Source organism: Tachyglossus aculeatus, chromosome 3 (genome assembly GCF_015852505.1).
Source record: "Tachyglossus aculeatus isolate mTacAcu1 chromosome 3, mTacAcu1.pri, whole genome shotgun sequence".
Classification (NCBI taxonomy): Eukaryota; Metazoa; Chordata; class Mammalia; order Monotremata; family Tachyglossidae; genus Tachyglossus; species Tachyglossus aculeatus.
In genome coordinates, this window is record NC_052068.1 from 87,399,493 (window position 1) to 87,425,396 (window position 25,904).

At 47.4% G+C, this 25,904-nt stretch overlaps 1 non-coding gene across 1 annotated transcript; it reads left to right on the forward strand.

The window, feature by feature from the left end:
- The first annotated feature begins 5,438 nt into the window (after window positions 1–5,438).
- LOC119926092 lies at window positions 5,439–5,576 on the forward strand. The gene has a single exon (XR_005450004.1). It is a non-coding gene; the product is annotated as a small nucleolar RNA SNORA7 (small nucleolar RNA).
- Window positions 5,577–25,904: the final 20,328 nt, after the last annotated feature.

Sequence of the window (25,904 nt, forward strand, 5' to 3'; positions counted from 1 at the left end):
TCAATCAATGGTATTCACTGAGTGTCTACTCTGTGCAGAGCACTGTATTAAGTGTTTGGGAGAGTTCGAGTTGGTAGACATATACCCTGCCCTCCTGAGTTGATTGAGGCTCCTGGGGCCTGGGCCTTGCTTCTCTAAGAAGGAAGATTGATTTTGTCCAAGGCAAATGAGTGTTTACCCCAGGCCCAAGAAGAATCAGACAGCATCCCAGGCAGAATTTGAATAAGTGAAGCCCTGTCAGCTCCTGGATCTCTCACCCTGCCCCTCGGCACACTGGCTGAGCAATTCAGGGGCCATGATTCCCAGGAGTGGCACACTGACATATAGGGTCCCCTCCCAACCCCCGCCCCTGATCCAGGAACAGACCCAATGCATAAAGTACACCTCTCTCCTCTCGGCTCTCCTCTCCACCACAGAATAATATTAATAATCTCTGGTATTTGTTAGTGCTTACTGTGTGCCAGTCACTGTGCTAAACTCTCGGGTGGATACAAGCAAATCGGGTTGGACCCAACCCCTGTCCCACATGGGGCTCACACTCTTAATCCCCATTTTACATATGAGGTAACTGAGGCACAGAAGTGAAGTGACTTGCCTGAAGTCACACAAGAGATAAGTGGCAGAGTGGGATTGGAACCCAGGTCTTTGATCCTTCTGACTCCCAGGCCCGTGCTTTATTCACTGTCATGTTGCTTCTCATATAGTTTGTATTAGACTCATTTATTTACTTCATTTACCAATTTAGCAAAATATAGTGCAGTAGAATCTCAGAACAGACAGTCAAGGTCCCATTCCTGAAGTTATCAGCACTTGTGTACATATCTGTTAATGTCTGTCATATTATTATATTATATTAATGTCTGTCTCCCCTTCTAGACTATAAGCTCACTATATGGGCAGGGAATGTGTCTGCCAACTCTGTTATACTGTATTCTCCCAAGCGCTTAGTAATAATAATTATAATTATGGTATTTGTTAAGTGCTTACTATGTGCTGAGCACTGTTCTAAGCGCTGGGGTAGATACAAGATAGTCAGGTTGTCCCACATGGGGCTTATAGTCTTAATCCCCATTTTACAGATGAGGTAACTGAGGCACAGAGAAGTTAAGTGTATTGCCCAAGGTCACACAGCGTACAAGTGGCAGAGCCGGGATTAGAACCCATGTCCTCTGACTCCCAAGCCCGTGCTCTTTTCACTAAGCCACTCTGCTTCTCAGCACTTAGTACAGTGCTCTGCACACTGTAAGTGCTTAATGAACATGATTGACCTACAATCAGGTCACATCCTTTTGGGGGCTCATCCTCCTCCTCCTCATCATCCCTGTTACATAGGGTTTACTGTGTACAGAGGATTGTAGTAAGCACTTGGGAGAGTACAGTGTAACAGAGTTGCATTCCCTGCTCATAGTTAGTTTACAATCTAGAGATTCGGCCGTGGGGTTGCTACCTCCCCAGCTGCCAGGCAGGGAGACAGCATTGGAGGCTGTTATATTGTACTGTCTCAAGCACTTAGTACAGTGCTTTGCACACAGCAAGTGTTCAATAAATACCATTAATTGATTGAGGCCCCTGGCCTCTACTTCTACCCCCTGTAGTGGCCGCCAGGGTTCTCGGATGGGGTAGGAGGGCTGTGTGGGAGGAAAGGAAGAGGATGCCTCTTGGGAGGGGTGGTGGGGGGGAATGTAAACTCCCCCTCTGCTGTGCCTAATTTTCTCCAACTCCAGTCAGCACATTGTCTTTGCCGTCCATTCAACTTGTGGCTAGACTGTAGACACCTGAAAGCTCAGGCCGGGGGTGGGGGTGTGGGGTGTGTGTGTGTGTGTGTGTGTGTGTGTGTGTGACAGAGAGAGAGAGATGTGTGTATGTGTGCTTTCATGCTTGTGGGGAATGGAAGAGGTGCTTTTGACAGGAGAAAGAAGAAGAAACAAAAGGAAGACCTGTTTTTTGTTTTTTTTTTTTGCCTTCACAGAAGTTTTGTAGCGATCATGAATTTCACCTAGGCACATCATATTCACTGCCATAAGATTCCTGAAAGGGTAAGAAACTGGTATTTGTTATGCCTGCTTCACAGAGGAGGGGAAAAGTTCAAGTTCACAAAGCCAGTCAGTGACTGAGCTGGGAAGAGCCCCTGGGTTCCCTTCTGTTCAAGACTTATCTCTGTTCTCTGAGATCAGTCCATCTGTCAGCTTGCAGTATTATGACTGGGCTCCTTGGAGGTCGGGTGCAGCATCCCCAGAAAAAAAGCTCTTGAAAGGAGCTGGTCCACACCAAACCTGCGCTCCCCAGAGTCCTGTCCCACCCCTACCTCAGGGTTGGTTTTCCCTTGTTCCCCTTGGGTCCCTTTTCCTCTGAAGAATTGTTTTTATTATTATTATACTTGTTGAGTACTAACATTATTCTAAGCTCTGGAGTGGATACAAGCTAATCAGGATGGATACAGTCCCTGTCCTACATGGGGCTCACAGTCTAAGTCCCCATTTTACAGATGAGGTAACTGAGGCCCAGAGAAGTTACCTGGGCCTCAGTTACGTGCCTTGCCCAAGGTCAAAGGAAGGCAAGATTACCAGTGGGCCCTTTCTTTCTTGGGAATTTCCAGCCTTCTTTCTTTTTGTAGTGATATTTCTTAAGCGCTTACTACGTACCAGGCACTATATGAAGTACTGGGTAGATTCAAGCTAATCACATTGGGCATAATTCATGTCCCACATGGGACTCCCAATCTTAATCCTCATTTTACAGATGATGAGGTAAATGAGTCACAGAGAAGTGAATCGACTTCCCCAAGGTCACACAGCAGACAAGTGGCAGAGCTGGGATTAGAACCCAGGTCATTCTCTCTCCCAGGCCCTTGCACTATCCCCTGGGCCAAGCTGCTCACTCCCTTCAAGTGGTAACAAAGGTGAAACCAGGAAGAGCAACTGATGCAGTGATGAGTCAGGTGTCTGGCATACCCAGTTGTCATACTAATGACCTGTTAGGGGAGCTGATTTAGAAATGCAGCATAGACAGGTTCATTTCTGAACAATCAGAGCCCCGGTCACTTAACGTAAAAAATGCAGGGGTTGGGTTGGAAGGAGACCAGATGACACTGGAATAAAATCTATCCTGAAGCTGGAGGGAACCCTGAAAGGACTCCTTTCACTAGAACACAGGGACAGTTCTAGGTCAGTGAGCTGGTCAAAACCGGATCCCATCTTCCATCCCACAGTTCACCGGGCTGCGGCATGGGCGGGAATTGCATCTCTCCTGCTGTCGTCTGCCCCTCGGCATCCTGGTGAACTTTTCCCTTCAGCCAGGGCCCTGATTGGCTGCGACAGAAGCCCAGTCAGCTTGTTGGGGAGAGAAGGCCTGAGCTCCAGCCCCCAGCTGCCTCGGGCATCCCAGGACCAGTCGGCTTCTCCATCTGCTGAACAAGCTGTTGTGGCTGATTTGGGATTAATTGTTGTCTGTCTGTCCCTCTTCTGCCGAACAAGCTGCTGTGGCTGACTTGAGATTAATTGCTGGCTGTCTGTCCGTCCCTCTAGAGATCCTCAGATCAAAGGTGCGTGCGCACACGCCCCGAGCACGGGAACCATAATAGTAGCCTGCACCCCACAGCTGCTTTCATCCAAGGAGCTCAAAGCACTTGACAGACATTATCTCATTAACCCTCCCCATGCTCCTGCCAGGGAGGTGACAGATCTTATTACAGCATCCTCTCTTTGGAGATGGAGAAACAAGGCTCAGAGAGGTAAGGTGATTAGGCTGGGGCCACACAGCAAGCAGCAGCAGGAAGGGAACTTGGGTCTCCGGCCTCCCCCTACCCAGGCTGAGTAGTTTGCAACCCCCGCCGCAAATCCCCTCAGCTCAGTTTCCTACATTGGGTGCACCATTGCTTTCCAGGTGGTAGTAGCCTCCAAAAGGGAGGCTGGATGCTAAAACAAGGGGTCCTTGGGTGATTCTGGCTTGGTGCCACCAGGCTGAACGAGATAGATTCAGTGCGAACATGGGGATAAATGTCAGGGCCTTACTAGTGCAGAGGGTAGTTGCAGGGGAAGGCTGTTCAGGAGCTGAGTAAAATGCTCTGCACACAGCAGGCACTCAAATGTTCTTGATTGACCAACTGTTGAACTTACATCTGCACAGGATGGAGATGGCAAAGTGGATAGAGCAAAGGCCTGGGAGTCAGAAATCCATGGGTTCTAATCCTGACTCTACCACTTGCCTGCTGTGTGACCTTGGGCAAGTGACTTCACTTCTCTGGGCCTCAGTTACCTCTTCTGTAAAATGGGGATTAAGACTATGAGCCCCAAATGGGAGAGGGACTGTGTCCAAGCTGATTAACCTGTATCTAACCCAGCACTTAGAACAGTGCTTGGCACATAGTAAGTGCTTAATAAGTACCATTATTATTATTATTTTTATTAACTTCTCTACGCCTCAGTTACCTCATCTGTAAAATGGGAGCCCCATGTGGGACAGGGACTGAGTCCAATGTGATTCAGTGCTTAGAACAGTGCTTGGCACATAGTAAGCACTTAACATATGCCATAATTATTATTAGCTTGCCTCTACCCCAGTACTTAGAACAGTGCCTGGCACATAGTAAGCATTTAGCAAATACCATCTCTGTTCAAAGGTGTAAGGGCAGGGTGGAAATTTAGGTAGAAACTGTGACAAACAATGACAGCTCCCTTTGCCAACCCTCACTTCTTGTTTGCATTCCCGGCTTGCTTGTGAGTCGGGAGAGGAGTGGATTGTTTCTAGCATAGGCTACTCACAGCTGTGGCCCATGTCCCAGAAATCCCAAGAAGCAGTGTGGCCCAGAGGCTAGGGTAGGGGATTCAGAAGCACTTGGATTCTAATCCCGGCTCCACTACTTGTCTGCTGTGTGACCTTGGGCAAGTCACTTCACTTCTCTGTGCCTTAGTTAGCTCATCTGTAAAATGGGGATTAAGACTGTGAGCACCACATGGACTCTGATTACCCTGTACCTGCCCAGTGTTTAGAACAGTGCCAGGCACATAGTAACAAATACTATGAAAAAAAACAAAATCCATCACTTGAACCATCTTTTGGGTGGGGGGGCCTGGGTGGGCAATGATGGCTGGCTCCTTGTAACCACCCCACTATCATCCCCCCTTGTTACCATCACTCCTTTTTCCTTCTCTTCCCAAATGCTGTGATGATGTAACTGTGCCAAACAAAAGACTGGTACTGGCTACACTTACACATGCCTGGAGCAGCTGAGCAAGATGGAGGTCTCTAATTGATCAGTGTGGCAGAAAGAGAGCTAAGGGATCAGAATGGACCACAGACATGACCGCAAGTATAGTTATTCAAATCTGCTCAGGCCTGCGATATACAGCTAAGAGGAGAACATATATACAGATTCTTTGCAAAGTCTTGGGTTCTGGGAGCCACATTTTCATTTGATTAAGGTATAGTCATGCCTGAACCCCCTCTTAGGGTAATACCTGGAGAGTTTCCAGTACTCTATCAGCCTTGACTACGGGAGGGAGAGTCAAGCAGAAGACTACCCATTCCATTCCTAGCTTGAACAGTGGTTAGCGAATGGAAAGCAATCTGCTACAAGTCAAAATTCACCTGTGCTGGGCAGCGGCAGCATGGGAGAAAATTGAGGGTGGAGACTCAAGTTTACTGTGCGGAAGGAGGAAATGGTCAATCACTTCCATATTTTTACCAAGAAAACTCTCTGTAACACTACCAGAATGATCACAGATGTAGGTAGAGTGATCTGGGAGAGATGTGTCCATAGAGTCGCTATGGGTCGGAGATGACTTGCGGGCATAAGACAAGACATGCCTGAAGGCTAGAGGTTGGCCTAGTTGACCTCTCATGGTCCATTCAAGCTTAGAATTCTGAGCTATCCTCTGGAGTAGGATGGTTAAGCAAGCACAAGCCAACTATTCTTCCCTGGGGGAGTGGTCAGTCAGCCACAGTCTTATTGGCTAGCCAGAGCAGTAAGGTGGGGTGATTCTTGAATCTGTCTGAAAACAAGGGGCTCTGGACCATACACTTGCCATTATTTTGACTATACTGCATCTGGCAATTTAGTATCCATGATTCTGGAGTCAGAGGGGGACAGAGAGAGAAGAGCAATCAGAACATAGCAGGGACCACCCTCTGTCCCAGGATTTAGGATGTTCCACTCTGCACACCTAATCCCCCATCCCTACCCATTGGTCAACCACTTCCCCTGCACAATTCCTCTTTCCTTTCCCGTCTCCAAGCATCATCCTGAACCTCCCCATCTCTATGGGTGCCAACTCTGTAGGGAAAGTAGAATAGAGGGGGACAAGCTGGTAAAACTACCATTTTCACCCTTACATCTTCTTTGGCTGGATTTCCGGCCTTACTCACTATATCTCACTCCATGCAGGTTTCTGACAAGACCTAAAGGCTCTAAGCAGAGCTGAAGACACCCCAAATTGGGCCTTTCTGGGCCACAGGCCCTACAGAACCTGCCTGCCACTGCTCAAGCCCCTCAGGATTTCTCTCTCCCTTGAATTCCCACCTGTTTGCCCCTTGCATTCAAGATAAAACTGATATCTCTCTCTCTCTCTCCACCCTCTGCCTACCTTTCTGCCCCTGATTCTTGAAGATACTTTGATTCTGTCTCCTTACTCTCAGCTTCAAGGCTCTCCATCACCTCGCCCCCTTCTACCTCAACTCCCTTCTCTCCTTCTATAGCCCAGCCCGCACCCTCCGCTCCTCTGCCACCGCTAACCTCCTCACTGGGCCTCGTTCTCGCCAGTCCTGCCGTCAACCCCCGGCCCACGTCCTCCCCGTGGCCTGGAATGCCCTCCCTCTGCACATCCGCCAAGCTAGCTCTCTTCCTCCCTTCGAAGCCCTACTGAGAGCTCACCTCCTCCAGGAGGCCTTCCCAGACTGAGCCCCCTCCTTCCTCTCCCGCACCCTATCTCCTTCCCCTCCCCTCAGCACCTGTATATATGTTTGTACAGATTTATTACTCTATTTATTTTACTTGTACATATTTACTATTCTATTTATTGTATTAAAGATGTGCATCTAGCTTTATTTCTATTTATTCTGATGACTTGACACCTGTCCACGTGTTTTGTTGTCTGTCTCCCCCTTCTAGACTGTGAGCCCGTTGTTGGGTAGGGACCGTCTCTATATGTTGCCAACTTGTACTTCCCAAGCGCTTAGTACAGTGCTCTGCACACAGTAAGCACTCAATAAATACAATTGAATGAATGAATGAATTCTGTATCCTGGTTTGCCTCTTCCATCTACTTTGGGCAGGGTAGTGCTGTGGCCCTTAGGGACAAAGGGAGGAAGTGCCCCCCCCACCCCAAAATTCTCTTTTACCAGAGAAGCTTACAAAGAGGAAAATCATTCGATTTGAGTTCAGTCATCAGCAGAGCTACGGAGAGCAAGTCAAGGATTGATGAGAAGCAGTGTGGTCTAGTGGATAAAGCAAGGACCTAGAAGTCTGAAGGATTGGGGTTCCAATCCTGGCTCTGCCACTTGTCTGCTGTGTGGCCTTGGGCAAATCATTTAACTTTTCTGAGTCTCAGTTACCTCATCTGTAAAATGGGGATTAAGACCGTGTCCAACCTGATTAGCTTGCATCTGTCCCAGCTCTTAGTATAGTGCCTGGCACATAGTAAGCCCTTAAATAACATAAAAAAAAAAATTGGCCTCAAGATTCAAAGCAGGAAGGAGAAGGAGAAGCCAAGGGCCTGGATAACCCCAGACTGTACAATTTTCCTCTGGATAAATGAGAGCCATCTGAAGCCAGTTTATGCTTTTTAAGTTTCACTTGGCAAAAACTGAGTAGTATGAGAATTGGGCTCAAATTTGCCTAAATTGAAAACATTTTGGTCTGAGTGTCTGGGGATCATGGTGACAGTGGCCTCCAGGTTTCGTCTTCCTTAGGAGCTTTGGAAGTCTGGAGCTAAAGATGATCCTGATCCCTCTGGGGGCGCCATGCTTAGGAATTAAGACCAACTATGACCACAATATGTAGCTGGCCGGGAATGATGCAAAGGAGTTGTTAGGTTAACACTTCCATGATCAAACCCCCAAAACCCTCCTTCCTCACCTGCCAGCATCGTCAAAATAAATACAAAAACATTATACCGTTGCGATCTTTGAAGTTGGTTTTCAACCGTAAGATAAAGCACAGCACAAATACCTTTGCAAAATCCAGATGCTTGGTTCCCTCGGATTCTTGTGGGAAGTTCTTTTTCAACAGACTCTAGGCTCAAGACAAAGTGACAGGATTGCTGTGTCTGAGGGGCTCAGCAGGCCATGGAGTAACACCTTTCAAAAATAAGAAAAAAATGCATTTTCTGCAATTGATTCCCAGACCCATTCATTCAACCTAGGGTAACTGTAAGCTCGTTGTGGGCAGGGAACGTGTCTGCTAACTCTGTTGTATTGTACTCTCCCAAGTGCTTAGTACAGTACTCAGCATACAGTAAGCACTCAATAAATACCAGTGATTGATTGATCCTCTGGGGGAACTAAACTAGCCACGCAATTTATCATCAGACTTCTACAGAGTGAAGCATCATGGGACAGCCTCTCTCCCTGGAGTCTTAGCTCCGGAAGGTAGGTGTGGAGGTGTCCTCCACAATTCTGATTCAGGAACCGATGTCCATTCCCATCTTACAAACAAGAAGATAGTCTCCCACAGAACAAATATGTGGGGTGGATCCTAGATTTGTAGTTTCTATCCCTCAGAAAAGCTTAGTCTTTACATAGCCGAGTATCTTGCCCAATGTTAATCTCCAGCAAAGGGGAGTTGTTTGTGTCAACCTCCACATTCCTGTTTCTAGCTTCCTCTGAGGGATAGATGCACTAAAAAGTCCCCAGCCCCTTGAGAGAATCCAATCTGCGTGTCTGGTAATTACTCCTGAGTTGACCATGGTGCTTTATACATAGTGAGCACTTAATAACTGCCATTCATACCATTAGGGATGACTGCCATCCCAAACATAGATTTCCAGCTTCCTCTTGAGTTCAACTTCAATCAGTCCTTATCCATCTTAATGGGAAACACCAGAGATCATGCCATAATGATGTCCATGCAATATGGCCACACCCACACAGTGGACTTTTCCTGGGAGGCGGGGATTAGTTCTGCCAACTCCAGTTTTACACTTTGCCAAGCACTTAGTACAATGCCCTGCATACAGTAAGCACTTAAAGACCACTGATTGACTGATGCTATGTGCAAACCCCCCGGGGGAAAATAAGCCCAGGGAGGATTCAACTAGTGTAAACTTGCTTTGGACAAGGAATGAATCTACCAACTCTATTGCATTGTTCTCTCCCAAGTACCTAGTACAGTGCTCTGCACACAGTAAGTGCTCAGTAAATACCAGTGATGATGATGATGGTGAAGGAGAGTTTGGACTAATTATTAGTCCAGGTTTCTCTTCTCCAATCACTGGAGAATTCACTAGACAGAACATTGGAACCACAGCCCTTAACTGAGGGCAGTAAAAAGTCACAATGGAGGCAATGTTTCCATAGAGATTAGAAAGTTATGAGAATAATTGGTTTGGCCATCTTGGGTAGGTGCTTGTCCAGTTTTGTTTGGTCATCCAAACTTTTTGGATTTTCCCAACTTGCATCTGTTCAGAGAACTGGTTTGGTTTGGATTAGGCTCTTCTGGTTAATCAGCTTTCTTCTGTAATGGATATCAGATGGCTCTCTTGAAACCATGAGAACTCACCCGCCGGCTAATGCCCATGTCTCCCTGACAAAGTGGGGAAAGTTCAAGTTCTCTCTGGCAGGTTGGTCCCAGATCTCCGAGATCCTGCTGCTGCTATCCCTTACTTCCTCCTCCCTCCCCGCCCCCCCACACACTTCCATCTCTCCACTGCTTGGGAGAAGGCCACTTTTTTTTTAAATAGTATTTGTTAAGCACTTACTATGTGCCAAGCACTGTACTGAATGCTGGAGTAGATACAAGTTAATCAGGTTAGACACAGTCCACGTCCCCCTGGGACTCACAATCTTAATCTCCATTTTACAGATGAGGTGACTGAGGTACAAAGAAGTTAAGGGACTGGCCCAAGGTTACACAGCAGAGACATGGCAGAGCTGAGATTAGAACTCAGGTTTTCTGATTCCCAGACCCGGTTCCTTCCCCAGGCCCTCCCACCCACCTCAGGGGCATTGCCTCTGAGATTTGGCTGATTGGGGATCTTTCTCCAATGCATCTGTGTGACCTTGGGCAAGTTATTTCACTTCTCTGTGCCTCAGTTACCTCATCTGTGAAAAATGGGGATTAAGACTGGGAGCCCCATGTGGGACTTGGACTGGGTCCCACCTGATTAGTTTGCACCTAACCCAGTGCTTAGTACAGTGCCTGGCACATAGCAAGCATTTAACAAATACCATAAAAAATACCATTAAAAAATGAATGCAATACTTTGTGCTTACTTAAACTAATGGATAAGGCAAGATGGAATTGACCAATTTGCTTGGCACTCATCATAGTGAAGCAACCATCAGACCCTAAATAATTCACCCACTCAGGGCTCCTACCACTCTAAATCCACCATCACTTAGGATTAGGATTTTCAGAGTTGATGTGACTCCCAGGTAAAACAAGTTTGGGGAAATACAAGCAGATCATTGAAGAAATAAGGATGTTGGGCTGTAGACTAGATGTCCTTGTAAGAACTGCCTTTCGAAGAACTAACTGATGACTCACTTGTCATCAATGTCATAGCCAACACATTTTGGTTGAGCACTGATGGGTGCCTAGACTAAGCATTTTGGGGTACTGCCATAATACAGTCCCATTGTGTCCAATGGGACACAGTCCCATTCCCCCGTGGGGCTCCTCACAGCCTAATATGGAAAGGATGGGATTTAATACCCATTTTTCAAAGGCAGGTAACTAAGGTGCAAAGAAGTGAAGTGACTTGTGGACATGAGGCCCACAATTCTCACCCTGTATATATGAATATATGTCCTGTATATATGTAGATATGTTTGTACGTAGTTATTACTCTATTTGTTTATTTTATTTGTACATATTTTTTCTATTTATTTTATTTTGTTAATATGTTTTGTTTTGTTGTCTGTCTCCCCCTTTTAGACTGTAAGACCACTGTTGGTAGGCACTGTCTCTATATGTTGCCAACTTGTACTTCCCAAGCGCTTAGTACAGTGTTCTGCACACAGTAAGCACTCAATAAATACGACTGAATGAATGAATGAATGAATGAATGAATACAGAAGAGGTAATGACCCAGGTCCAGCCCCTGAGAAGTTTACCCGCAAAACAAGTACACAGGACAGCTTTAAACCAGAAATTTCTGGCTTCTTCCTGCCACTGGAGAGCACTTTCCCTGTGGTTTCCCCGGAGTTCTCAGGGTGGGAGCCGGTAGGGAGAAGAAAGACTGAGTTGGGAGGCAGCTGAAGTGTACAGCACCTTTATCTCCTAGGTTTGGGGGCTGACAGAAGGAGAGGATGGAAGCAGGCAGGGGGATGTGGTCAACTAGACTCCCGGGCTGTTGGAGAGTCTCATAAGGAAACTCCTGCCAATCAGGGTTGAAAGCCAAGACATTTCTAATCAGACAGCCACCTGTAGTGGGGAATGGACATTATGTGAGGAGGACAACATGGCAAGGGCAAGGCCAACTCATCTCTGGAGGAAGGGCCTGAGTGCCCTGACCCCTGACCTCAGTTTTCCGGACTGGGGTCTGTGTTCTGCCAGTAGAAGGTAAGGAAGGGAGCCAGCACCTCGGCTCCACCTGAAACCAATTGTCTCTTCCTTCTGGATCCCAGGAGACATGAGGCAGGGCTACATAGACCTAGTGGATAGAGCACAGGCCTGGGAGTCAGAAGGAGCTGGGTTGTAATCCTGGCTCTGCCACTTGTCTGCTCTGTGTCCTTGGGCAAGTCACTATACTTCCCTGTGCCTCAGTTACCTAATCTGTAAAACATGGATTAAGACTGTGTGCCCTATGTGAGGCAGGGACTGTGTCAAACCTGATCAACTTGTATCCACCCCAGAGCTCAGTACAGTGCCTTGTTAAGCACATGGTAAGATCTTAATACCAAAAAAAAAAAGTCATGGAGTGAAGAACTAGTGGTGTTACCTCCACAGGGCCCTGAAGTGCCCACTTTCCAGGAAAACCCCCAGACTCTCCCTAGCCCTTTGAGCCCATCCCTGTCTTCCTGCCCAGTCTATCCACCCTCCATCACCTGGGCCACCAGGATACTTTTGATAGACCCTGTCCCATTGCTGTGTGACCTGGCAGGGGTGAGGGGTGGGAGAAATTAGTTCTAGCAGGCTAATCCTTGCAAGAGTGCAGGGCCACATACTTGTCTGGGGCTGTAACCCATCTCCCCATAGGGGCTGGACTTGTGTTGGGAGTTGTGAGAGGTGGGGGTGGGGGTAGTGCCTGGGTCTGCCCACTAGCTGTGATTGCACATCTAGCAGGGCACTGCCTGGGCATGGAGCAGGCTGGGGGTGTCTCACACTTTCCTGCTTCCCCTCCTCTGGGTACCCAACTCTTGCATTGTCCTCTCCCAAGTGTTTAGTACAGTGTTCTGCACACAGCACATGGTAAGCACTCAATAAATGCCACTGATGAGGGACATCTTTCCACTCCTCCAGCCAGCGACACAGCCCAGAGCCTAGGGAGGGAGTAAAATGGGAGAGGCGGGGTTACTGCTGGGGTCCACCCAGAGACAGTAGAGGCTGGGGGCAGAGTGGGGCAGAGCAGCCTCCTTCAGGCCTGAGTCCAAACAGTGGGGATGACAACCTCTATTGGCCAGAAAGGTCGCTGCCCCATCACAATCCCCTCTCTCACCCTGGCGGCCTTCTTGGAACTTTTTTCTTTTCCCAGAACTGAGTTCTGGCCTGTTCTTGTTTCCTTCTAGCCCTCTCCCTGTGGATGACCTGAGCCCCTGGGAGAAGAGGCCAGCCAAGAAGCCAGAGATGCAGGGAACAGGGAGGAACCAAGGACACTGGTGAGAGGAGAGAAATGCCCAATCCCCTCTAGGTTTGCAATTTGCCACATGGGGATTTACAAATTTGTAGTGATAGACTTTACCAGTTAATTTTAGGTTTGGGGCAACCGTTTTACTCATTCATTATTCAATGAAAAAAAAAATCACTAAATCATCCTCCAACCTGCCCTTCAAAATCACAAAATTGTCATTCACATGAAGAGGTGGAAGAAGAAGTCTGCTCTTCCTGATCTGTAGACAGGTTTCCTCTAGATTTCTGCCTTTGGCTGCCATCTTCTCATTCATTCATTCTTTCAATCATATTTATTGAGCACTTACTGTGTGCAGAGCACTGTACTGAGCACTTGGAAAGTACAATTTGGCCAACAGAGACAATCCCTACCCAACAACAAGGAGTTCCTGCACTTCCTGATGGGTCTTTCCATGCAATTCACCCCTTTAATTCTTCCCCTGGCAAAGAAAGCTGCACAAGGGGGCTTCTCACCATGCTAGGGTATAAAACTGTCATGGTGAAGTTAGCCCAACTTTTCCACTAGGATTGATTGGACTTCATTGGCCATTTCTACCATTTGTGGCTTTTCCCAGGAAGCCCAATGTGTGGGAATGATTAGATAATCTGGAAAACCGGAGGGCACCCAAAGGGCACCAAGAATATCCCCCTACTTTCCTTCCCTTCCCACAGAAGTAGTACATCTGGTTCCATGCCCGTGGGTGTGCTTTACTTGGAATGTTCTACTTGTTAGGCAGACCTGGGCTTCCCCTCAGCCAAAGAAAAGTATTCATGAGTCAGGGGCAAAAGATTGATAGTGGGCCTTGTGTGTGTGCACACAAGCCTGCGCACATGCTTGCAAACACACACACATGAATCTGCTTTTGGTAGGCAACTGTGTGTGTGTGTATTCCTCTTACTCCAGTGTCTGGCACACAGACAGCACTCAGTAGGTACACTTGGCTGGGGCTGTAACGTGTGTTTTCATGACTGTTTTGACTACCACATTAATAGTGATGTAGGGGATGCTTGTCTAAAAATGTGAGCCTGCTTGGCTACAGAGCAGTATGGTAACTGGGGAAATGGCTCACAATCCAGCACATATGCCCGCATGGGTGAAGCGCTGAAATGTGGTGAGTACTACTGCTCAATTTGTCCTTAACCTGGGACCTTAACTACCATAAAAGCAGTGCGGTCTAGTGGAGAGAGCTTGGGCTTGGAAGTCGGAGGACCCAGTTTCTAATTCTGAGCCCACCATTTGCTTGCTGTGTTACCTGGGGCAAATCTGTGCCTCAGTTTCCTCAACAGTAAAATAGGGATTCAATACCTGTTCTCCCTCCCACTTAGACTGTGAGTCCCATGGGGGGCAGGAACTGAGTTGGGCCTGATCAGCTCTTATCTACTCCATTGCTTAGGGTAAGAATATGTGCTTAACAAATACTATTATTAGTAGTAGTAATAATAATAACAATAACAACTAATTCAGTAATAGGTCCTTTGTGCTGGAGGTTGAGGGTTGGTCTGACAGCCGATCCGGAGAATGCCTCAGGATCCTTTTCTGGCTCTAATTCTCAGTTGGAATTTCAGTGTGTTTTTCTGGGGTTCCTAAGGATGCCTTTCCACCAGATCCCTCCAGGGATCTCCTGCCTCTCCCCTTTAGCTCTCGGGGTTCTGCTTCCAGAACTCCTGCGTACAGTGGGCCACGTTTGTAGACTGTAATACCTTCCTCTAGACTGTAAGCTCATGGACAGAGAAGTATCTTTATTATTGCATGCTTCCAAGCACTTAGTACAGTGCTTTGCACACAGTAAGTGTTCAATAAATATGATTGACTGACTGACTGGACTTAACCCTCTTCTGATCATGCCTTGGACCTCTCTACCAGCCAGCTGTGTGACTCTTCTGGATCCCTGCGCATCCCCCAGGAGACAAAACCCAGGTCCCTCAGTGTCCTCCTTTTACAGACCACCATGTTGCCATCCCAGGGATCCCGCACTGCCCCTTCTCAGGATCACTGAGGAACCACCATTCTGACAGCTTCCACCATACTGGTGGGACACAGAAAAGCAGCTGCAGCCTGGCACCACCTTCACACCCGGTATAGTGGATAGAGCACAGACATGGGAGTCAGAAGGTTATGGGTTCTAATCCTAGCTCCTTCATTTGCCTGCTATGTGGTCTTGGGCTAGTCACTTCACTGTGCTTCAGCTGCCCCATCTATAAAATGAGGATTAATTCTGTGAGCCTCATGTGAGACAGGGACTGTGTCGAACCCAGTTTGCTTGTACCTACCCTGATGCTATGTGCCTGGCACATAGTAAGCACTTAAAATACCACGATTATTATTAACACTTCTAAGGGGTAAAAAGGTCTCACTGTTTGGTTCTGTGAGTGGTGCCTAGTACTTCTTGTGTAGGCCCATCTGAGTGTAGTCATTGAGGAGAAATATTGTCATTGATCCCCATCCTCTTGGGCTGAGTTTTTCTTTCGTTTTTCTTTTTTTTTTTTTTACAAGGCAATAAAAGTCCAGCCCTCTAGAAGAGCAGGGGACTTACCAGGCTGTGCCCAGAGCTTTGTCAGAGAAGACAACTGGAGCGGGTGGGCAAACTCAAAGACTGATGACTTCCCCATGGGCTTTTTCCATTTCCCAGAGAAATGCTTAAAATGTTCAGTACAGCAACAACAAAAACCAGAGAGAAGCTGAATGAAGTTCCTCAGTTCTGGGATCTGGAGCTTGATCCTGGAATTGACTAAGTTCCCACTCCACACCCCCTACCCCTTGCCATTCTGAATGACTCCATCTTGGGAAATCAGGAGTAAAAGAAGAACCATCCAGTCATGGCCTTCTTACTCAGAGAAGCAGCCTTTGAAGATGGGCCTATAAAATTTCCCATGAATGACTTGTTGAATGAGGTAAAGCAAGGATGATATTACACTGGGAGAGATCAAAGCAAAATGATTTCCCGCCCGGCCTGTGTGTCTGTGGTTGGCAAAGAACAGGAGTATGGAGGAGGCTTCCTGTCCTTACACTGGGAATTTTATCCCTTCAGAGCAATTTTCCCTGGCACCAGCTCCTCCGCCAGCTAGTCACGCAAGTTCTCCCAATCGGGCTGCTGCCATTCTGTTTGCCGTGGTGAAGGCAGAGTCCACCGTTTATCCCTGACTCATTTTGTCCCCCAGGGTCCTCCAAGAGCCCCAACTCCCACCACCTTCCCCCCACCCCCGATCTCATTAACACAGACATCCTGGAGGCAGGGGACCAGGGGAGGGAGGGAAGAAAGTGGGTGGGGTAGAGGGAGAATAAAGCCATCTCCTCTCCTGCCCAGCTCTGGGTCAAGTGGATTCAATTAGCTGGTAAAGTCATCGGTGCTCCTGGCGACGGTGCCAAGCACGCAGGCTGGGGAATAGGGGGTGGGGGAGAGGTTCTCTCAAACTCACCCCATCTGCTCCGAGTTACCGTTTGCAGAGAAAGACCAAAATGAAATGTTCTAGAAGCACGATAAGCTTCCTTTTCACTCCCTTGCTTAATGAATAGCACCAGGAAAAGCCTTTTTCTCCTTTTTTTTTTAAAAAAAAACCAGGCTCAACTGGAGAAGCTGCCTAAGCACAACTGGGATTTTTTAGAATCATGAAGTTGCTCTTTCTATTGGCCCTACGTCACCTTCCCTCTTCTTGAAGTGGAGGCTGAGAAGGATGAAGCCAGTGGGCCAGTGAAGTGGGAAGCGAGCTGTCCTCACAGTCCCGAACTGAAGAATAAGGCCTGCCTGGGCTCCGGAGATCCCACGGTTCTTCTCGCAAGGGCAGGGGGTTGCTATGGTGTCACTGGCTTGGTTTCAGGTTCCCTGGCTGAGAACCTTGGTTTGTCCCTATAAAAGTTAAATTTACTCCTTTAACAAGTAGTGCACTAAAGTTAACTGGTGCATTTAAAAAAAGGGAATGCTGCCTGGGAGGCAGAGCCCAGGACTGTGAGTCAGGAGTCCTGGGTCGAGGTCCAACAGCGACTCCCAGAGATAAGATAAGCTTAGTAGTGCTCTGCACACAGTAAGTGCTCAATAAATACCACTGGCTGAGTGATAAGACCGAGCCCAGCGTCATCCAGCCCAGGATTCTGCTCCGACAGTGGCAACATGTTGATTGTGGGAAACTTGTCTGCTGTGTGACCTCAGGCCAGTCACTTCTCTTTTCTGTACCTCAGTTACCTCATTTGTAAAAAAAAAAAAAAAAATGGGGATTAAGACTGGGAGCCCTGTGTTGCTTATGGACTGTGTCCACCCTGATTAGCTTGTGTCTACACCAGTATTTAGTATATTGCCTGGCACATGGTAAGCACTTAAACACAATAAAAAAACTAAAACAAATACAAGATGTCTGTCAATCTTGACATCAGACTGTCTCAGATTGGGGAAAATAATTACCCGGGCCTCCCTGGACCTCGGTTTTGCCATTTGCTGAGAGGGAAAAAAAACGAAACCTGCTTCCTGTAGAGGGCCTTGAAGCTGAATGAAAGTCGGAAGTCCTACCCACTATCTAGATTCACCACAACCAGGAGATTCCTCACTTCTCAGCACCCCCTCCCATGAGCTGTTTAGAAAGTAGTAGTAATATGAATAATATTTATAAAGTGCTTACTGTGTACAGGACACTTACTAATAAAATAAAAAAAATAGAGGCCACAAGGCAGGCAGCAGGAGTGTGAGACATTCTGGAGCATCCACAGAATGCCCAGTCAGCTCCACTATCTTGGATCTGGGTGGAAATATGAGGTCTGACAGGAAGAAAATTGCCTGTTAAAGAAGGAAGCCCCTCTTGGGTTCCTGACTTTGTAGCCCAATGTGGCCCAGCCCAGGAAGAGAAGACAGTGTCATTTCTGGTCCTGTGGCCTTTGCTGCTGGTAACTGGGGCAGTGTCTCAGATACCCTAGCTCCAAGTAGTTTCTAATTATAGTCCTGCACCCCCATGATGATGCAGATTTGAGGGAGGCTTTCAGATCTCAGCCTAGGCTGTGATCTTGCCTGAAGAACATCCTGGGAGCTAGACCTTTCCAGCAGAAGCAGCGGGGAAGATCAACTCTACGAAAGAGAGTCCAAGCTGGTGGCAGAGCTCTAGAAAGAGCCCCTTTGGGTCTCAACCTCAGCTTGGCCCTTTGTGGGGGAAGGTACTTTCCCTACCTGCCTTTCTCTGAATCTCCTGAGTGAACTCATCTGATTTTTAAGGACTGGAGCTGCTCTCACTGATCCTGTTACAGCCCCAACTCCAAGAACCAGGCAAAACTTCTGTAGCGGGCAATTTGATTACAGCCTATAGTCTCCGGGGGGTGGACCATGAGGTCACAGCATAAGCAATTCTCAGATCTTGGAGATGAGGCCTTTCTTGTGATTTGCTCTTCATCTGACTGGAACTTAGGGTGGCATTTATTAAGCACTTAGTGCTGGGGCAGATACAGGGCTATCAGATCAGGCATCTTCTCAATAATAATAATAATAATGGTATTTGTTAAGCACTTACTATGTGCCAAGCACTGTTTTAAGTGCTGGGGTAGATACAAGGTAATCAGGTTGTCCCACGTGGGGCTCACAGTCTTAATCCCCATTTCACAGATGAGGTAACTGAGGCACAGAGAAGTTAAGCGACTTGCCCAAAGTCACACAGCTGACAAGTGGTGAGCCGGGATTAGAACCCACAACCTCTAATGCCCAAACCCATGCTCCTTCCACAAAGCCATGCTGCTTAGTAACAGTAGTCTTTAAGAGCTTACTATGTGGTCTCAATAATAATAACAGTTGTGGTATCTTTTAAAACAAAACTTCTGAAGTAGGCAACTTGGTAACAACATATAGTTTCTTGGTGTTGGGCAACTAGCGCTCAACATAAGCAATTCTCAGATCTTTGAGCTCAGGCCTTCCCTGTGGTTTCCTCCTTATCTGACTATTAAATACTTACTGTGTACTAACCACCGGTGTAGATACTAGGCTATCAGATCAGGCAGCTTCTCTTTCTTTAATAATAATTACTGTGGTATTTGTTAAGCATTTACTGCGTCGAGCACTGTTCTAAGTTCTGGGGAAGATACAAGATAATTAGGTCCGTCAGTCCCTATCCCACACAAGGCAGTATTGAATCCCTGATTCAGTGAGATAACTGAGGCCCAGAGAAGTTAAATGGCTTCCCCAAGGTCACTGAGCAGACACTTGGCAGAGCCTATTAGAACCCCAGTCCCCTGACTTTCACAACCTTGCTCTTTCCATTAGGCCATACTACTCCTTTCCCTCTCTGGGCTCACCACATGACATAATCGAGGCCCTGAGAGATTAAGTGAGTTGCTTACAGTCACACAACAGGCCGGCAGTGGAACTGAGACTAAAACCCAGGTCTCCTGACACCCAGTCCCCATGCTCTTTCCACTACGCCTCTCTGTCTCCCTAGTTACTTAAGGATGAGATAACTTTCCACTACTGGGTCAAACCGGGTTGGGAGAGAAAGCAGTGCAGGAACAGATTAGCTGGGGGCCAGCCATCTTCAAGATCACCTCACCGTACCTTGTTCTCGCCTGTCCCGCCATCGACCCCCGGCCCACGTCATCCCCCGGGCCTGGAATGCCCCCCCTCTGCCCATCCGCCAAACTAGCTCTCTTCCTCCCTTCAAGGCCCTACTGAGAGCTCACCGCCTCCAGGAGACCTTCCCAGACTGAGCCCTTTCCTTCCTCTCCCCCTCGTCCCCCTCTCCATCCCCCCATCTTACCTCCTTCCCTTCCCCACAGCACCTGTATATATGTATATATGTTTGTACATATTTATTACTCTATTTATTTATTTATTTTACTTGTACATATCTATTCTATTTATTTTATTTTGTTAGTATGTTTGGTTTTGTTCTCTGTCTCCCCCTTTTAGACTGTGAGCCCACTGTTGGGTAGGGACTGTCTCTATATGTTACCAACTTGTACTTCCCAAGCTCTTAGTACAGTGCTCTGCACACAGTAAGTGCTCAATAAATACAATTGATGATGATCACCCCAAAACCCAATAAATGAGGCCACTTATTAACCTCTCTTCACTTCCCACCACCCAACCCTCCAAGTAGCACCCTAGCCCTTCTCCTCTTCACCACCCTACCTCCCTCTCAGCCCCCAAATCAAGAGATGACCAAGAAGGTGAGGCATCTCTGGAAAAGGCCTAGGCGGGTACATCTCTCAGCAACACACTCTTACAATTAATAGCTTTGAGAAATTTACCAGGTGCCTCTGGGGCAGGAACCAGAAAAACAGTCCGTCACAACAGCATAAGCCTTCAGGTTGCCGCCAGAAAATTGGTCAAGGAGGAGGCAGACAGGCTGGACACCAGAAGCTAGGGTTCCACCGCAGAACACAGGATCCCATATCACTTTGGAATAAGGCGGTGCAAAGAGGTCCGAGGGAGAGGCCACAGAAAACAAGAGTTTCTTCCTCCCCAGGGCTGGGGAACTCTAGCAACTGCAAAGCAGTTCTGAGGCTGAGCCCCCAACACACTTGGGAATAATGAGGTCTGCTTAGTGACTTTAGCTAGCACACCTGGGATGGTGAGTAGGCTTAGGTGGGGGAAGGAGGAGGAATTGGGGAGAGAGGCCTGTTTGCTTTCCAAAGCAATTCTAAGGGATGAGTTTATTTAATTCACAGAGCCCTGAGTGGTTTGGACCCTAATTACCTGAACAACACCTGGCTTCCACCAGCAGCTGAGCCAGCTCTGATCCTTGGGCTGGCTGAGGGTTCTACGATCACATTCCAGGACTTTGGAAGATGCTACCCCTTGGAGTCTCCTTCCTTTTGGGGTGGTCATCTTTATAGACATGGAGCAAAGCCCATCTTGTGGGACAGCTGCATGGAACCTGGATGAAATGACCTGGAGTTGAGCCCTGATGGGTTTACTGGGTCTCCTATTGGAGTAGGGTGAGAGGGAAGGATTTTTTTTTTTAAATGGTGTTTGTAAGCACTTACAATGTGCCAGGCACTGTGATAAATGCTGGGGTAGGTACAATCCAATTACGTTTGGACACAGTCATTGTCCCATGTGGGGCTCAGTCAATCCCCATTTTGCAGATAAGGTAACTGAGGTACCGAGAAGTTATGTGACTTATCCAAGGTCACACAGCAGACATATGGCAGAGATGGGATTAGAATCCAGGTTCTCTGACTCTCAGGCCCATGCTCTTTCCCCTAGGCCACACTGTTTCACTTGAGAACAGCATGGCTTAGTGTACAGGACTGGGGATCAGGAGACTTGGGGTCTCATCTAGACTGTCTTGGGCAAGTCATTTCATTTCTCTGTGCCTCACTTTCTCCATTGTCGAAATGGGGATTGAATACCTGTTTTCTCCAAGCTACCCTTAGACTGTGAACCCCATATACGACAGGGGCCTATGTCTTGTCTGATTAACTTGTTTCTATCCCAGCTCTTAGCCCAAGTGCTTGGTACCTAATAAATGCTTAACTAATAACACAATTATTACTATTAAGGAAACCTTGCACTGTAGCCTTCAGCTGTACCTGATGCCACAGGCATGCACACAAGCTATGTCTCCTGACCCTGCATTGACTGTATCCAGAACATTCCATAATTGTGCCATCCTGTCCCAGCCAAAACTGACAGTGCAAACATGTGTTCCCACAGAACTGAGTGACTATCCCAGCTCCCTTCGCATCAGGAGTGTTTCTCCCAGGGAGAACTGGGGTCATCGTGGAAATTACAAAGGGGTCAGAACTAATCTCCTTTGCTCCCTGGGGTGGTTCTGTTTTGTAAGAGACCTTATTACCCTCCACACAGGCTTTTTGGAGTGCTGCCTCCCCCACTCTGGACCCAACAATTTTTCCCTTTAGCTTGGCCTCCCTCCCCACACCAGCAGACTCCCTCAGCTGCTCCAGGTTGTCCTCTGCAGGGTTGAGAGGCACTGAGGGGGAATTTATGGAGAGAAGAGTCCAAGTAAGAACTCCCTACCTCAGGAGTGCTGTTCCCAATTTTCAGGATGGGGGTGAAGATGAGCTAAATGCACTTGAGCATCTAGAAGGGAGAGGGTTTTATAAATGCAAAGTGCAATTACACCATATGATTATCACTGCACTAAAGAGGGTTTAATCCAGGGAGAGCTTGATTTTCTCCTGGCTCAGGACGTCTGGGTTTTGGGAGCCCTGGATCTTCTTACTAGTCAGGGCCAGCTTGCCGAGGAGTAAGGGCCCAGGGTAGCCACTGGCCCAGACTGCTGCTGCATGTCCTTTGGAGCACAGAGCTCATGAGGGTGAAAAAGTGTTAGGGTGAGGCCAGTTCCTTTCTCCCCCCGTTCTCTCCAGCTGATGTTTTCAACTTTAACTCTTTATCTCCCCCTGTAGACTGTCAGCTCCTTAATAACAATTACTGTGATACTTGTTAAGTGCTTACTATATGCCAAGCACTGTTCTAAGCACTGGAGTAGATACAAGGTAATCAGGTTGGACACAGTCCCTGTCCCACATTCTTAATCCCCGTTTAACAGATAAGGTAACTGAGAAGTGAAGTGACTTGCCCAAGGTCACACAGCAGACATGAGGCAGATCTGGGATTAGAACCCATGACCTTCTGACTCCCAGGCCTGTGCTCTATCCACTAAGCCACACTGCTTCTCCTTGTGGGTAGGGGTCATGTTTACCAACTCTGTACAGCACTTTCCCAAGCTCTGTACACAGTAAATGCTCAATAAATGCCATTGATTTTATTAGAGAAGCAGTGTGGGCTAATGGCAGGAGTATAGTAATAATAATGATGATGGTATTTGCTAAGTGCTTACTATGTGCCGAGCACTGTTCTGGTCTGGGAGTCAGAGGACCTGGGCCCTAGTCCCAGCTTTGCCACTTACCTGCTGTGTAACTCTGGTCAAGACACTTTACTGCTCTGTGCTTCAGTTTCCTCATCTGTCAAATGGAGATCTGTCCACCTTAGACTGTGAGTCCTATTTGGACAGGAACTGTGTCTGACCTGATTATCTTGTATCTACACCTGTGTTTATTAATAATAATATAATAATAGGGAATTTGTTAAACACTTACTATGTGCCAAGCATTGTTCTAAGCACTGGGGTAGATACAGGGTAATCAGGTTGTCCCACGTGAGGCTCACCATCTTAATTTCCATTTTACAGGTGAGGTAACAGACACAGAGAAGTTAAGTAGTTTGCCCAAGGTCACAGAGCAGACAAGTGGTGGAGCCGGGATTAGAACCCATGTCCTCTGACACCCAAGCCTGGGCTCTTTCCACTAAGTCGCACTGCTTCTCTAATTTAGTTTTAAATTTAAAACTTCTCAATTCTAAAAAATTCAAATTTCTAGTTTAGTGCTTGGCCATAGTGCTTAAATACTATAAACATCATTATTATCACTACTACTACTAATAATAAGCTTGATCTCCTGCTCTGCCCTTCCATTCTGGAAGAAGTGGTGGTCCCATTGAACATAGAGGTGGAATGGGCATGGCTGGAGCTAACAGCGTCAGGAAGTGGGTTCATTCATTCATTCATTCATTCAATCATACTTGTTGAGCACTTACTGTATGCAGGGCACTATACTAAGCGCTTGGGAGAGTACAATAGCACAATAAACAGAAACATTCCCTGCACCCAATGACCTGGGAAGGGAAAACTGGGCAGCACTGCTGCTGTCACACCACCACCTGAGGAAAGTAGGGGAGTGGGTGACCCTGAGGGTCATGCAGATTGGTTCAGGATGCCCACTGGCTGCCTTAAGGAAGACATCCAGGCCTGGGATTCAGGGCCACTGTGCCCTGAGTGTATGTAGATGAGGGCACAGAGAGTTTACCTCAGCATGGCAATAATAATAGTGGTGGTATTTGTTTAGTGTTTTTACTATGTGCCAAGCACTGTATTAAGTACTTGGGCAGATAGAAGCTAATCAGATCAGGCACAGTCCCTGTCCCACGTGGGGCTCACAGTGTAAGTAGGAAGGAGAACAGGTATTGAGTTTCCATTTTACAGATCAGGAAACTGAGGCATGGAGAAATTAAGTGATTTGCCCAAGGTTATATAGCAGGCAAGTGACAGAGCCAGGATTAGAACCCAGGTCCTCTGACTCCCATGGTCTGTTCACCAGGCCACACTACTTCTCTAAGCCTACAGCACCTGGTCTCCTGTCCAGGTACTAACCAACCTTGACCCTGCTTAGCTTCCAAGATCAGATGAGATTGGGTGCATTCAGGATGGTATGGCTAATCAATCTAATGTACTAAGTGCCTGGGAGACTACAGTACAACAGAATTAGCAGACAAGTTCCCTGCCCATAATGAGCCTACAGTCTAGGACTGGAGCTGGGAGATGCTTTACAAAGTCACCCCAACACTGTGTACCAGCATGAGCCAGGGAAACCCACCACCTCCTTCCCCCAAACGTCACCATCCACTAAAAGTTTTTATTGGTAACCCAGAAGTGAATTCTACTGCAGATTTCTATTATCTTGGTGGCCTAATGGTGCCCTCATAGACAAGGAAGGAGAAAATGGAATCACAAAGGCCAACAGGTCAATCAATCAAAGGTATTAAGCACTTACTGTGTACAGAGCACTGTTCTAAGCACTTGGGAGAGTACAGTATAACAGAGTTGGTAGACACATTCCTTGTCCACAGTGAGTTTACAGTCTAGAAGGTCCTTTGGGCGATGGTCAGAGTGTGACAACATGATAGCAAGTCACGTCACTTCTCTGGGCCTCAGTTATCTCATATGTAAAATGGGGATGAAGATTGTGAGCCCCACATGGGAAAACCTGATCACCTTGTATCTTCCCCAGTGCTTAGAACAGTGCTTTGCACATAGTAAGTGCTTAACAAATGCCATTATTATTATTGTTATTATTATTATCAAAATAAAGGTCTGAAGAGCTGAAATGTTGCCCAGCCAACCTTGTGTTCATTTGCAAGAGTGCAAGAGCCAGTCCCACCTCTAATGCCACAACCCACTTCTTGAGGTGTTTCTTTATGAAGTGTCCCATACCTCAAATGTCAAAACAGGATTCCTAATAATAATGATGGCATTTGTTAAGTGCTTACTATGTGCAAAGCACTATTCTAAGTGCTGGGGGGGATACAAGGTGATCAAGTTGTCCCACGGGGGCCTCACAGTCTTCATCCCCATTTTACAGATGAGGTAACTGGGGCTCCGAGAAGTTAAGTGACTTTCCCAAGGTCACACAGCAGATATGTGGCAGAGCTGGGACTTGAACCCTTGACCTCTGACTCCAAAGTCCGTGCTCTTTCCACTGAGCCACGCTGCTTCTCTAGCCACAAGGTCCTGGAAAGCAGGCAGCCCTGAAGGAGCAGCATGGCCTAGTGGAAAGAACATAGGCCTGGGAGATCAAAGGACTTGGGTATATGTCATGTATAATCCCGTAAGGATTTCAAGTCTCCTTCCTGCAGGGACCTCTCCCCTTGTGACCCCGACTGGGGGCCTGCAGCATCACCCCTGCTCACTTGCTCTGTGGTTAGACCCCCTCCCTCACCTGGCTCTCCCGAGTCTCGGCTTGTCCTCTCCGGGGGAAGGAACGCAATTAGGCTGAAACTGGGAGGCCTAATTAGTGTTTGTAAAGTGCTTTGAGATCTTCTGATGCAGGCAGCCAGGGAAGGGGGAACAAAAGTTTCAGGAGTTTCCTCCCCTGGAAAATGAGGATTAAATCCTACTCCTTCCTAATTAGACTGGGAGACCCATGTGGGACAAGGATTTTGTCCACCTTGTTAATCTTGTATCTACTCCAGAGCTTAGTACAGTGCTTGGCATAGACGAAGTGCTTAACAAGTACCACTAAAAAAAGAAAACAAAAAAAGAAGTTCTTTCTTCCACGACCCCAGCAGAGGGGAGATTCCTCTGCTCCTGACCAGGGAAATCTTTCTAAGCAGTGCCAGTGTGTGAGTGCCCACAGACTAAACCCAGTTTTCCAAGCCCA